Source organism: Elephantulus edwardii, unplaced genomic scaffold (genome assembly GCF_000299155.1).
Source record: "Elephantulus edwardii isolate Elephantulus edwardi_28Jun2011 unplaced genomic scaffold, EleEdw1.0 scaffold00116, whole genome shotgun sequence".
In the NCBI taxonomy this organism is placed as follows: domain Eukaryota; kingdom Metazoa; phylum Chordata; class Mammalia; order Macroscelidea; family Macroscelididae; genus Elephantulus; species Elephantulus edwardii.
This window is the reverse complement of record NW_006399866.1, coordinates 8,977,966-8,991,244: the sequence shown is the minus strand read 5'-3', so window position 1 is coordinate 8,991,244 and position 13,279 is coordinate 8,977,966. Positions and strand designations below refer to the sequence as shown.

Sequence of the window (13,279 nt, the reverse complement as noted above, 5' to 3'; positions counted from 1 at the left end):
GACGGCACAGTAGGGGAAGGCCCTCTATGAGGTGGATTGATTCAGTGACTGGGGTAATTAGGATGGGTGTATCAGAGACAGTGCGACTTGCACTGGACAGAGCCTAGTTTAGGGCTGTTGTACACAGGGTCACTATGAGTCTCAAGTGACTCAATGGCACATAACAACAACAACAACAACAACTTACAAATACATACTAAATAGTTTTGCATTCTATTTCAAGCACCAGGCAACACAAATAGTAATATACTTGAGTTTTAGACACAGGTATCTCGATGTAACTGAAGCTATTAATAAAGGTACATTAACACTAACATTGGGGTATAGATCTTCTAAAAATCTGTCCCCCAAAAAATGGCAAAACAAAAGTAAGTGCAAAAATGGGCCTGGGCACCCTTACTTGTATCATTAAGTAACTAAAATCTATCTAAATGTCCACAAATGAAAAATAACGCGCTGTCATAGAATTCTTATAAGTTTTAAAGATATTCATTTTAAACAAGTTTATTAATGTGAGAAAAAGCTTAAACAAATAAATGCATAATGATGCACACACACATCTGAAGAAAGTCTAGGAGGAAATGAAATGAAATGTTAAAAGTTATTTAGAAGTGGAGCTCTGGTGGCCTAGTGGCAAGACGCTGCACTGCAATCCCAGAGGTGTGCAGTTTGAATCCACCAGATTCTCCGCTGAAGGAGGGACCTGTACCAGTCAGATTCGATTTCATGGCACACACATACAATAATAATAAAATAAAACAATGTTTTTTTAAAAGTTCTAAGAGGGAAGATTAGAGGCAATTTTTCTTTCATCTTCCAATTTTTATAAAATGACCATACATTTTTAGTTCTACAAACATGAGATCATTAAGAACAATTTAATTCTTAAAAGACCTCAGGTAATTCAAGTGCAGGTGTTGAGAAATCATAATAATTTAAATCTCATTTGGCTTGATTATATTGATTATAATTGTAAGCAAGCACTTCCAACTGTGTCCCCCGATACTCTAAATAAGCTTTCCAAACAAGGCACTGGGAGCACAGTATTCCTCAGCTAAGAGCCTTATATACTCCTGAAACTAACTTTGGAAATAAATTATTTCATACACAATATTGCCTACAAGTTCTCAGTAACTGTTTATTATTGGGCATGCTGTTCAGACTCAAACTTACTTTTTTAAAAAAATCACCCTACATAAGAAATTTTCAAGTTAAATGCTTTTCCCCCTCCCCTCACGGTACGGTAGTATCCCCCCCCACCCCAAAACTGCTTACAATCAATTAGCTCTGAATTTCAGGCAGCCCAACTATCTTTGAGATTCAATGAGAAGGAATATCTCTTTTTTTTGGTGGGGAAAAAAAACTAATTTCCCACATTAGATAATTTAAAAGGTTGATCAGTTTCATGCCAGTAAAATGACTGATGAATATTTCAACCACAGGTCCCCTGCTACCCTCTCCCTTTTAACTCCTCTCCAAACACTGCTGCCCCATTCTTCTGGGTTCCGTTTTACAGACCAACAGCATCAAAAGAGGTTCTTCTGTTTTGCAATTTTTCTTAATAAAAATCATAATCCTCAAATGCAGAACATTTATCTTAGATATGAATGGCTCTTCTGAGTGCTGAAAGAGTTTTGCAGACAAAAATCTTCACATGAATGATGGGAAAACTCTTTGAACTTATAAATTTGACTCTGAAAAGGCATCATGTTTAAAAAATATGTGTTTCCAAATGTTCCTAACATTAATGTATTAATAATATAAATTAAAAAGAGCCAATCCAGTGACTGGAATGTTGTTGTTGTTCTTATTATGTGCCATCGAGTCATTTGTGACTCATAGCGACCCTATGTACAACAGCCCTAAACCCTGCTCTATCCTGTGCCAATCTCATTGCCTCTGACACACCCAGCCCGATTACCCCAGTCACTGAATCAATCCACCTCATAGAGGGTCTTCCCCTCCTGCGCTGTCCCTCCACTCTGCCCAGCATGATGTCCCTCTCTAAAGACCTGTCTCTCCTTACAACATGTCCAAAGTACGTCAGGCGAAGTCCCAGAATCCTTGCCTCCAAGGAGCAGCCTGGTTTAACCCTCTCTACGATGAATCTGTTTGTTTTCTTGGCAGTCCATGGTACTCTTCTCCAGCACCACAGCTCAAAGGCGTCAATTCTCCTTCTATCCTCCCTAGTCATTGTCCAACTCTCTGATGCACAACAAGTGATTGCAAAAACCATGGCCTGTATCAGGCGCACCTTAGTCTCCAGAGAGACACCGTTGCTCTTGAGTACTTTAGAGAGGTCCCTAACCGCACACTTTCCCATCACAATACGGTTTTGTATTTCCTGGCTACTGGTGCCAAGAGTGTTGACCATGGAGCCAAGCAGACTGAAGCTGTGAACAATCTCAATCTCTTCACCATCCATCCTGATGCTACTGATTGGTCCAGTGGTAAGAATTTTTGTCTTCCTGACATTGAGCCTCAGTCCATATTGAAGGCTGCAGTCCCTGACCCTCTGCAGTAAGTACATGAGGTCCTCCTCAGTTTAAGCAAGCAGGGTTGTGTCATCTGCATAACGCAGATTGTTGATAGATCGTCCACCAATCCTAATGCCACGCGTCTCCTCACAGAGCCCAGCCTCTCGGATAATTTGCTCTGCATACATGTTGAAAAGGTATGGAGACAGGACATATCCCTGGCATACACCCTTCCCAATTTTGAACCATGCAGTGTTGCCCTGCTCTGTTCTGACAACTGCCTCCTGGTCCAAGTATAGGTTTCACATTAGCACGATTAAATGTTCTGGGATTCCCATTCTTCTCAGAGTCAGCCACAGTTTGTTATGATCCACTCAGTCAAATGCCTTTGCATAATCAATGAAACACAGATAAGACATTCTTCTGGTATTCTCTGCTTCCAGCTAAGATCCATCTAACATCAGCTACAATATCCCTAGTACCACGAGGCCCTGAACACTAATGAGCAAAGACCAGATGAGTTGTGGGAGGATGTTAAATGTATCTTCCAGGAAGAGTGCAGGCGGTCATTACAAAGACAGAAGAGGAAGAAAAGACCAAAATGGATGTCAGAAGAAACTCAGAAGATTGCACTGGAACGTAGAGAAGCCATAGCAAGAGGAAGAATCCAAGACACTAAAGAGCTGAACAGAAGATTCCAAAAGGCAGCACGGAATGACAAAGCAAAATACTACAATGAAATGTGCGAGGAGCTAGAGTCGGAAAATCAAAAGGGCCAAACTCGTTTAGCATTTCTTAAGCTCAAGGAACTGAAGAACAAATACAAACCTCGAGTTGCTACAATCAAGGATGCTTTAGGCAGATTGTTAAATGATCCAGGAGGTATTCAAAAGAAGATAGAGGGAATATACTGAGTCAATGTATCGAAAGGAATTGGCAGATACAGAAGAATTTAATGAAATAGCATCTGAGCCAGAGCCTATGGTGATGGAGGCAGAAGTTCAAGCTGCTTTCAAGGAAATAGCAAAAAATAAGGCCCCCGGAATAGATGGTATACCAGTTGACATATTTCAGCTAACAGATGCTGCCGTGGATGTGCTCACCAAGTTGTGCCAAGAAATCTGGAGAACAAGAAAGAAAAAAAAAAAAGAATAAGAAAGAAAGAAATCTGGAGAACAACCACTTGGCCAACTGACTGGAAGAGGTCTATATTTGTTCCCATCCCAAAGAAGGGCGACAAATTGAGTGTGGAAACTACAGAACAGTATCACTGATTTCACATGCAAGCAAGATTCTACTGAAGATTATCCAAAAATGACTGAAACAGTACATCAACAGAGAACTGCCAGAAGTGACTGGAATAGGTGCTTTAAAATTAAAATTGAGAAAATAGAAGTATAAATGTTCTTAAGTGGGATGACTCTAATATCTGAAATTAAAATTAACCCAGAGTACAATAGCTATTTGCTTTTGGCTAGGCCTTCTTAAATTGCTACTTCCTATTACTCAAATTCATAAAGATGGAAAATTCCTTTAGAGAGTATCTAAGTCAGCCTCTTTTTTTTTATAAGTGAGCTCAGAAAGACATAACTTTTTTGATAAGAGCTAAAAACCACAATGTAGGCATAACCTATGTCTATCAACTCTTCTTTGTAACTCTTAAGTCTCCTCTCTGAAGTCCATTCCTATTCAAATTACATTGTTCCCAAACCTATGAAATGATACAAGTTAGCTCAGGTGGCTTAATGGTAAGGAGTTGTACTGCCAATTCAAAGGCACATGGTATGAATCCTCCAGCTGCTCCACAGAAGAAAACAGGCATGTCTTTCCATGAATTTAGAGCCTTTGTATACCTCCAGAAAAACCTGCCAGAGGTTCAGCTCTATTTCCCTGGCCCTTGGCAATCATTAATCTACAATGCCTATGCTTTTTCTCATCTTTTTTATATCCCCTCTCTGCTTATAAATAATTCCATTTTACGAACTCTGGACTCTCATTTCAAAGGGCTTCATGCATTTATTCTCTCCAGGTTTTTTTAGACACAAATAAAATTTACAGAACTTTTTAAAAGAGAATCAAAACCAAATATCACTGCCAATGATTCTACTGAAGGACAAAGCAGAACTATCCCAGAGTTTGCAATGCTATACATCTTTACAGAACCAGATTTGCCACATCTTTCTCCCTCAGAGGAGCTGGTTAATTCAGTCAACCCACCCTTTGGTTAGCAGCAGCAAATTTAACCAATGCACCACCAGGGTTCTTCTCAAAGGGGACAAAAGATCTTTTTTCCTAATCTGGATTCCCTAAAACAGTCAAGGAAGTATGAGTTCATTCATCACCTCATCTTCATTTGGTAGTATCGGGCTTATGACTGAAAAGTTGGCAATCTGAAACTAGCCGTTTGGGGAGAAGATGGATAGTTTACTTCTCTAAAGATTTATAGCCTACATGGAGGGTCATAATGAGTCAGAACTGACTCAATAGCAACAGGTTTAGTCACAAAGACAGCTCTTTTCAAAAGGAAATGATATTCTGGTTCCAGTAGGGTCCATCAAACCTTGGACTGAGCTTCAACATATTTCATGATTTAGATACTAGTCTAAATTTTCTTAAGAGATGAAAAGTGCATTCCCTGTCCTTTTGTTTATTTTCTCTATTAGTAAAGGACAAGAAATTCAATGGATTCTGATTCATATTCCTGACTAACCTTTTTTCATTCATTCAACATTAGTGAAACATTAATTCCCTGTGCCTGGTGCAGCAGATACAGAGAAGTCTCTACTTTCCTTAGGGCCTTGATTAAGCAAAAGTGCTCTCTTGTCAATCACTAATTCAAGCCAAAGAGGAACAAAAAAGTCACTTGCAACTCAAAGAGTGGATCATTGCAATTCTCTAAGCTCCAAGAGTCCTTGAATGACACAGTTAATGCCCTCAGCAGAGAACCAAATGTTACAAGTCCACACAGAGGGGCAATGGGGGAAAATGTGTGGCAATATTGATCAAAAAAACCTGCCACTGCAATCAACTTAAGAGGAATTCATTTTAATCTCCATGAGTTAAATTCTGGGCCTACTCAACAGCCATAAGTGTGACCTTAATAACCTCCTGTGTCTGCTTTGGGTGAGACCCTATGCTTGGCATTTTGTAGAGCTTGTCACTAATCCTAAAAAAAACCCTAAAGTTGGCTTTGGAAATGGGAGAGATTAAAGTGAAAGAACAAATTAATAATATTGTTACTTTGGAGATATCTTGGATTTTCTCTCTCTGTACATCAATTTTCTCACCTGTAAATAATAGAACTCAATTTCCATAGGGCTCTAAAAATAAAATTAGTTCATATATATAAACATGTTTTGTTAACTATGCTACCTTTATTTTTAAACAAGTAAACTAAAGTTCAGAGCAATTACAAAATCATGGAACTGTGATTTTTGTACCGCCAACACTGCTCTAGCCTTCTCCCACAATCTAACCAAAATGCTTCCTCCCAAGCTAGGACTACTACTGCCATTTCGAAAAAACAAAGCCCTGTAAATGGATGTCAATGAGGAGTTCTCCCCAGGTGGTTTATTATGCTGCTAAAAAAGCAAGTTGGGGGAAGGACTGCAAAGCTAAAGAGGAAATCTCCTGACAGGTTAGATTTCAAGAGTACAAGAATAAAGAGAAAAGAAAACAAATCTAAAACTACAGCAGGTATCAGGGTTAGTAATTAAAGCTGTTTTATTTAATGAGGAAAATGAACTTTGAAAGTTTCTTTTAAACTTGAAATAAAATCCAAGTACTAAAAAAGGTTTTCTATTTTTCTTATGACTAAGCTGTAAACCTTACAAAACACAAAAAAAATTCCTAAAAAGGCATATTATTTGAAATCTAAAGAACATCAAGACAGTCACAGAGTTCTCAAGACACTTATTTCACAGATTATTTCATTACAAGTTTCATCTTAAATTCTGTTTCAGTAACTCCTTATTGTTATTCAAATTGGTCCTTGACATTCTTTAGGCCGGGAGCTCACTAGAGTTCTTCTACCTAGCAAGTAATCTAAGGAGAAACAATAATAATTTAACAACACAAAATTTAATTGACTTATGCTAAAATGTTCCTCACACTAAAAAAAAGTATTTTTAGATCAGAAGTGGAGATGTTTCTCCTACAAATTTTATTATCTCAGTGAGACCAAGGTTAAAAATAAATCAACCTACAAAAGGACAACTTCAGAAAATTCAAGGAAAGCTAAATATGCCTAATGAAAGCAAACAAGCTATAACTAGCAGAAATTTTTAATTTTATCTTTCACAATTATTTCATTATTTTTACAGCAATGACTCGCATTAAGAAATTAAGTTTATGTTGTCAGATTTATTTCCATAATTATAAGTCTACTATTGGAAAAGAAAGTGGTTCTTTGGGAAACAGCCACAGGATAATTAATAGCTAAGTAACAACAGGTTTAGCATAGCCTGTAACAAAAGCCTTATCAATTAAGTCAGTGAGGATGAAAATGTTCCATTTAAGCCAAGAAAACGTAAACTGATATGGAATAATTTTCAATAAAAGCCAGCGGTTATAAAAATTTTAAAAATCTCAAATTAACAAATTATTAACAACTGAATCTAGTGAACTCACCATCATCTCACACATTTAAGTTGGTTTCTAGAGATTTTTGTCTGCACGGTCTTTGAATTTATTTTAATCTTAAAATTTATTAAGGACCCCAAAAAGTCCAAAATCACTAATTTAGACTCAACAAACGGAATAGGCCTGAAACAAACATGTCAATAATGAAGCATCAACCAACTAATAAAACTGAGTAAAAACTAATGCAATCCAAACTGCGTTCTTCATTCAAACCTCACTGATTATTCATTTTATAAAGTTATAAGGTGAGTTAACCATGATAAAAAAAATGTAACTGATCCGATAAAGCAAAAGAAGTGAATGTAAATGGTCAAGAATGAATTAACTTCTTCGAAGGTGATTATAGCTCCAGAATTAAAATCAGTCAATGAATTTAACTTTACAATAAAACCTTGATATAAGTTATGCTATTCCCCTTCACTATGTCTGTTCATAGTTCTGGTATAGATTACTATTTCTGGTCCTAAACTACCTGTTTTCATTGAGCTCAAAGGAAATGTCATAGGTAAACTATCATAGAAATAAAAATATTCTAAAAAAAAAGAAATAAAAATATTCTGTTTATCAGTTATGCTTTTTCAATATGTATTTTTAGGGGGGGAAAGAACACATAAGTTTTGACATTCAAACGATAGATTGGAAGAGTGAGCAGAATCCATTCACAGACCTAAACATTTTAAGCCAGATCTAAAACTTAATAATTCTATGAACTATAATACTTTAACATCACATAATTATGAAGAGTTAGAAATAAAAAGCCCAAGGTTAAATATTCCCACACGAAGGATTTTGTTGTGCATTTTTTTCTTTCAGAACTGCACTTCTTAAAGACAATATTTAATTAATTCAAAATTATTACCAATGAAAACAGTGTATGGAAGTATCTATGTTAAAGATACTTTCTTAAAAAAATACTATAGTTCAAATTTTCCCCTAGTTTATTACTATAACAATTCTATCACAGTTACCAAGTTATTTTTATAAAAATTTCTCACTCAGACTCTGGGAGAGAATTCACTCTTCTGTCTCAAACCACCCACGGAGTATATCTTCAAATCAAATGCCGGATTTGTTTCCCCCGAATACATTACATGTTGCTGCCCAGGGAATTGGTTCTGGAAACACTACACCTGCCAGCTGACTTATCAACAGTGCCCACAGAACTGACACCAACTTAAAGAATAGATTCAAAAACAGAAAAATACTGCCATCTGTGGTTTATGCTTGAATAGCTTCTTTGGTGTAAACAAATTAAGGGTATAGAGTTTACAATTAGTATCCAAAGACCTCAGAATTTGAAGATATTCTTTAAAGTTTATTCTTAATAAGAGTTTGAGTTTAAAAATTTAGTATAAGAACTTACGATTCTCTACTCAAATTTACTTTACAACGCTGATGAAGAACCTCAAATTGTTATGTGAAAGAAAATTTTCTCATTGCATGAAAGTTAATTCCTCTTCCCCCACAACTATACCTAAAAACATTCAAAACACTTAAATCTGTCAATTTATATTTATATTTAGGTTCTTTTCAAATAGAAATGGCCACTGCTATAACAGCTCCCTTTTTTAAACAGTAAATGCAATTGTAGCGAAATGCGGAACTTTTTTCTACATAAACACAAGTGTTCTTTCCAATTTCTCCCAGACAAAAATCTAAGGAACGCAATAATTTCTTGCCCGCTCCACACCCCAACAACAAAACTCGCAAACTAAAACTTAAAGTTGGCTATTTTCACAACTTATTTTCTTTCAGTTTGCTTTCTCAAATGACAACCACTGTAGTTTGGGGATCAAAAGATTCCGTGCGGCTAGGGGTGGAGAAAAAAGCAATTCAACTCCCCAGCAGCCAGCTGAGGAAATCCTGGTTTGCTCTCAACCTAAATCACTGTTAATTAGAATTACCGGGTTACACTACTAGAGTCTTACTTAAGCAAATGTAACCAGTGGTAAAAAATTTTTTTACTTGAGAAACTGTTCTATATAGGCTGCTATTAAATAGCAGGTAACGAAGAATAGAGCACTAAGGAAAGCAGGAAGTGTTTTACTTTTTTGAATTAAGTTCTTTAAAGTTACTTCTAAAACACTGAATAGTAGTTCAAAATCTCACAATTTTTCTTGTAATTTTTCATTAACTTGAGCCTTATTTCTGACATTCTGGAAACAAGCAATAAACCAAGACTGGGTTGGAGTTTAGAAATGTATTCCAAAGCTACAAAATTTTTTATTATTTTTTGTAAAATACAAACTTAAGCTCAACTAAATCTGAAATTTCTGTTTTAACAGGAATTAAAAGTTGAATACCAGCAGAACTATTTTCTTCCTATCCACCTTCAAGAATTCTGTATTTTTGAACTCTATAGATATTAATCAAAGGCATCCACAGTAGTAGTTACCTGAGCTGGGAAAATCTTTTTTATAAAATTAATCTAAGACAAAAAATCGTAAGAAAACTTTTTTCTTCACAACTTGCTGATTTTGTAAATACTTTCAAAGCATTACAAAGAACTGAGTACACAATATGAGACTGCTACTTATGTGGGCTATTAATCAGCACAGCTTAAACTGTTTCAAGAGCATTTTCTTTGCTAAAATATAACCTTGCTTATCCACTGATTTGCCTAAGACTGACTTCTTTTCACAGACAAAATTACCAGAATCTAACTCAAATAAATTAAGGCATTTTAACTGTCCTGCAATATAAATGTAAAATTTACTCTTAAAAGCTTCTCTCCAAATTTCATTTTCAAGCTATTTAAAGTGGGGCAGGGGAAGGACAGAGCTCTGAGCAGAGAAGTATTTACTCTGGAAACAAAAAAGTAAGCGAAAGAATAAAAAAAAAAAATTCAAAGTCCTCAAGACCTTACAATCCAGAAGAACTTGCCATTTGAGCATAATTCATTAATAGATCTACTTACTCAATACATACCAAGAAAGTTGCAAAGCAAAGCAACTATCTCAATGCCAGATAAAACTTATTAGCCACAGCCCCAAGCCCCAAAACACTAGTAAAGTCAATGTTCTCAAGACACAAGCAAGAAACACAATATAAACCTTTCTAACCAAAACAGTAGTAGCAACTGAAATTTCTACCCATCATATTCCACTATCCTAAAATTATTTTATCAAGTCCATTTCCTACTATAGCCTGATAGCACTGGGAAAGGGGAAAAATTTTGAGAAACCAAGAAATTATAGAAATGCATGATTTGAGCATATTTTAAGAAATTTACCAGAGATTTCTTTTTCCCTTCCTTTCCTCACATCTAACTTCTTTTCACATGCTAGTGCATGTACGTACACACACAATTTTGCTAAAGATATCAGAATGACTTATAGATTATATTGATAACTACAGAATGTTTTCAATAGATTGTGACTACATGCACTAAAAGGCTGAGCAAAAAAAATTCAATTTATATCTGAGAGTCATCTCCCACTTGAGTTATTAAAAATTACAAGTTAATTTGTTCATGATTGCCTTTCAATGTTCTTTAGAATAGGTAATACACTAACTGCACTATTTGTTCTAAAGAACCATAGTACTATAGTATGTTTTCTTTTAAATTGGAAGTAGAACATTCTGAAGTAACACATTGTTACTTCAAGTCACAAAACTGATGAGTTAAAATTATCAGGAAAAATGCTAATTTCAGGAATAAATATTTAGATAGTATGGTCACAGCAGAAAAAAAAAATACTATTTCTTGAACTTTCTCCCTTTATTCTAAAATATAATTTCTACACAAAGCTAGCTTCTAAAATAGTTTATAACTTTCCTTTGACTTAAATTCAATATTCAGCATATGTTTTAAGTCATTCATCTTCCTTTGAAACTCTGTAAGAGAAACTCTGTAAGTCTGTTTTAAAGGGTTGGAAAATCAGTATCTCAGAATATGATGGCATAGTTTTGATGGCACACAACAGCAAATCTGACATCAATGGTGTTTCTGGTAGGAAGGCATTTGTAAAATTCTATCTCCAGTATATTTCATCATGTTATAAAGCAAAAGATGACCTAATATGGCAAATATTTAATAGAAGATAAAAATCTGTCTCCAATATAAAAAGTCAGGCTAATTAAGAATTTTATTTACTTTAAAGAAAAACATTAATTAGGAAGTAGATAAAAATTTCATGTCAGCTAATTTTTTTATAATTCTTGTGTGAGCAAGCTCTGCTCATAAGAGCAAACAAAATCTAAAACTTACACAATGCTAATTTTTACATTGGAGAAAAAATCTTACAAGTTTAGGGTATGTTTTCTTCTAAACTGTCAAGAATTTACATTATGTTATCAACAAAAACAAAGTATTAGTAATACTAAAGTAATGTAAATGTAATATGTAAATGTAAATGCCTAAAAGCCTAATGCTTGTTATCATTCTTTCAAATGTTTCTGACATGTTCAGGAAATGAGACTGAGAAATTTTATTTAAGAGTTAAAATTATCTCTGAGTTTTTAAAAAGTACAATGAGTAACTAATAGTAAATAATGAATAAACAGGTATTCTTTATATTATTATTCTCAAGCAGAACTGAAGGTAATGTCTACTGTAAAATTCATCTTTGTGTTATGTACAGGTATGCAGAGGAAACAGCCACACATGAGAAGATTATTATGATTAACAAACTATAAAACAGATTTGGAGCTTAGTAAAATATTAGCATGGTAAATTTTAAATCGGATTTTAGATCACACATTAATAAACCAACCAAATCACTACGTATCCTTGCTTTAAAAGTCATTAGTATTACAGAAATTATTTGTTCCTGATAGTGTATCTTGATACTCGAAGTGAATTCTAGCTTTCTCCTTTGTGACAGTTTTTAATTGATCTCAAACATGTTCACAGAAACTAGTCTCCAAAGACACCCTCCAGACTGCAGTCACCGCAAATCATAAACAACTTTTAAAAGAAGAGTTCTGAAAACATTATTATTTGGTCAGCAACATCAAATGAAACTAACCCAGCCTTTTTTCTAAATACATTTTTTTTCTTAAATGAGAAAAATACCAGATCAACTGAATCAACATTTATTTGGTAAATAAAGACATGGTCCACCCCGATTTCTCCTTCTGATGCAACTTACTCATTCAACAACCGAATCCTTAAATGACCTATGTTCAGGTTACTTTCCCCACCTGCCTGGTCACTATCCTGACTTAGAAACGTCTTGCTGAAGCAGTTAATTTTTAGTGCCTTCTAACTGTCCGGGGTGTTTGCATTCAATTTGAAATCTGTTACTTGTTAGACACTGCTCGGTCCTCATCTTTTAGAGAACTGCGAGTTTATGGCGCAGAGAGGGGAGGAGGCACGGATCTTCGAGAGCCTGCCCTTTATTCGGAAATGAGGAGATGTGAAAGGTGGAAGGCAGGGCAAATAAATAAATAAATCGGGTTTGCCGCCGAGCGTTTGCCGGCCAGTCCGAGCACCCTTTGTAATGCAGGCCTCCCGGGGCTATCGCCTGCGCTAATTGCTCCAGGGCGCTTTCCAAGTTCAAAAGTTCACCTTTTACGACCTCACAAAAGCTCCTTACACGTTACCAATAAAAACATTCCGCAGCAAACACCTAGGGGGGAAATATCAAACAGATACAAATAAAACACCCCGCCAGGGAGGGAGCGGTGGCCGGTGGTCGCCGGGGACCTGAGGACTCAGCCCGGACGTGGGGGGTAGGGGGAGAACCGGATTGCGGGCCGGGCCAGGTGAGGAATTCCTGGGGCTGGGGGGGTTCTACATCCGACCGAGGCAGAGGAAGACAAGTGAGAGAGAATCGGGGAAAGGGAGAACGCAAGAGGCAGGTGTCCCGGGTCCCTAGACCCGCTGGAGCCCCGAGAGCGCTAAGGATCGGGGCGGAGGTCGCGGGAGAAGGTGGTCGGCGCGCGGGAAGGTGGGGGGATGGGGCGCAGGCGCCGAGCAAGCCTGGGTCTGCAGGGGGCTCAAGGAGCTCCGCAAAAAGCGGTGCAGAGGGGGACCTAGGGACAGGGGGCCGCACAGGGCCGGGCGGCTCTGGGGACTCGAGCTGCCGCAAAGGAGAGGCGGAAAGTGCTCGAGAAAGGTGAAGGGCGGAGAATGAAGGGGTCCGAGGGTGTGGCGCCGCCAGGCAGGAAGAGAAGGGAGCGTCCGCGGAGAGAGGAGGGACCCGCTCGACGCCGAG

The 13,279-nt window shown here is 36.8% G+C and overlaps 1 protein-coding gene across 3 annotated transcripts in view; it reads right to left on the bottom strand.

The window, feature by feature from the left end:
* The window catches only part of NR6A1 (nuclear receptor subfamily 6, group A, member 1), a 348,076-nt gene that overhangs the window by 333,896 nt on the left and 901 nt on the right, over nt 1–13,279 (bottom strand). The window lies entirely within an intron of this gene.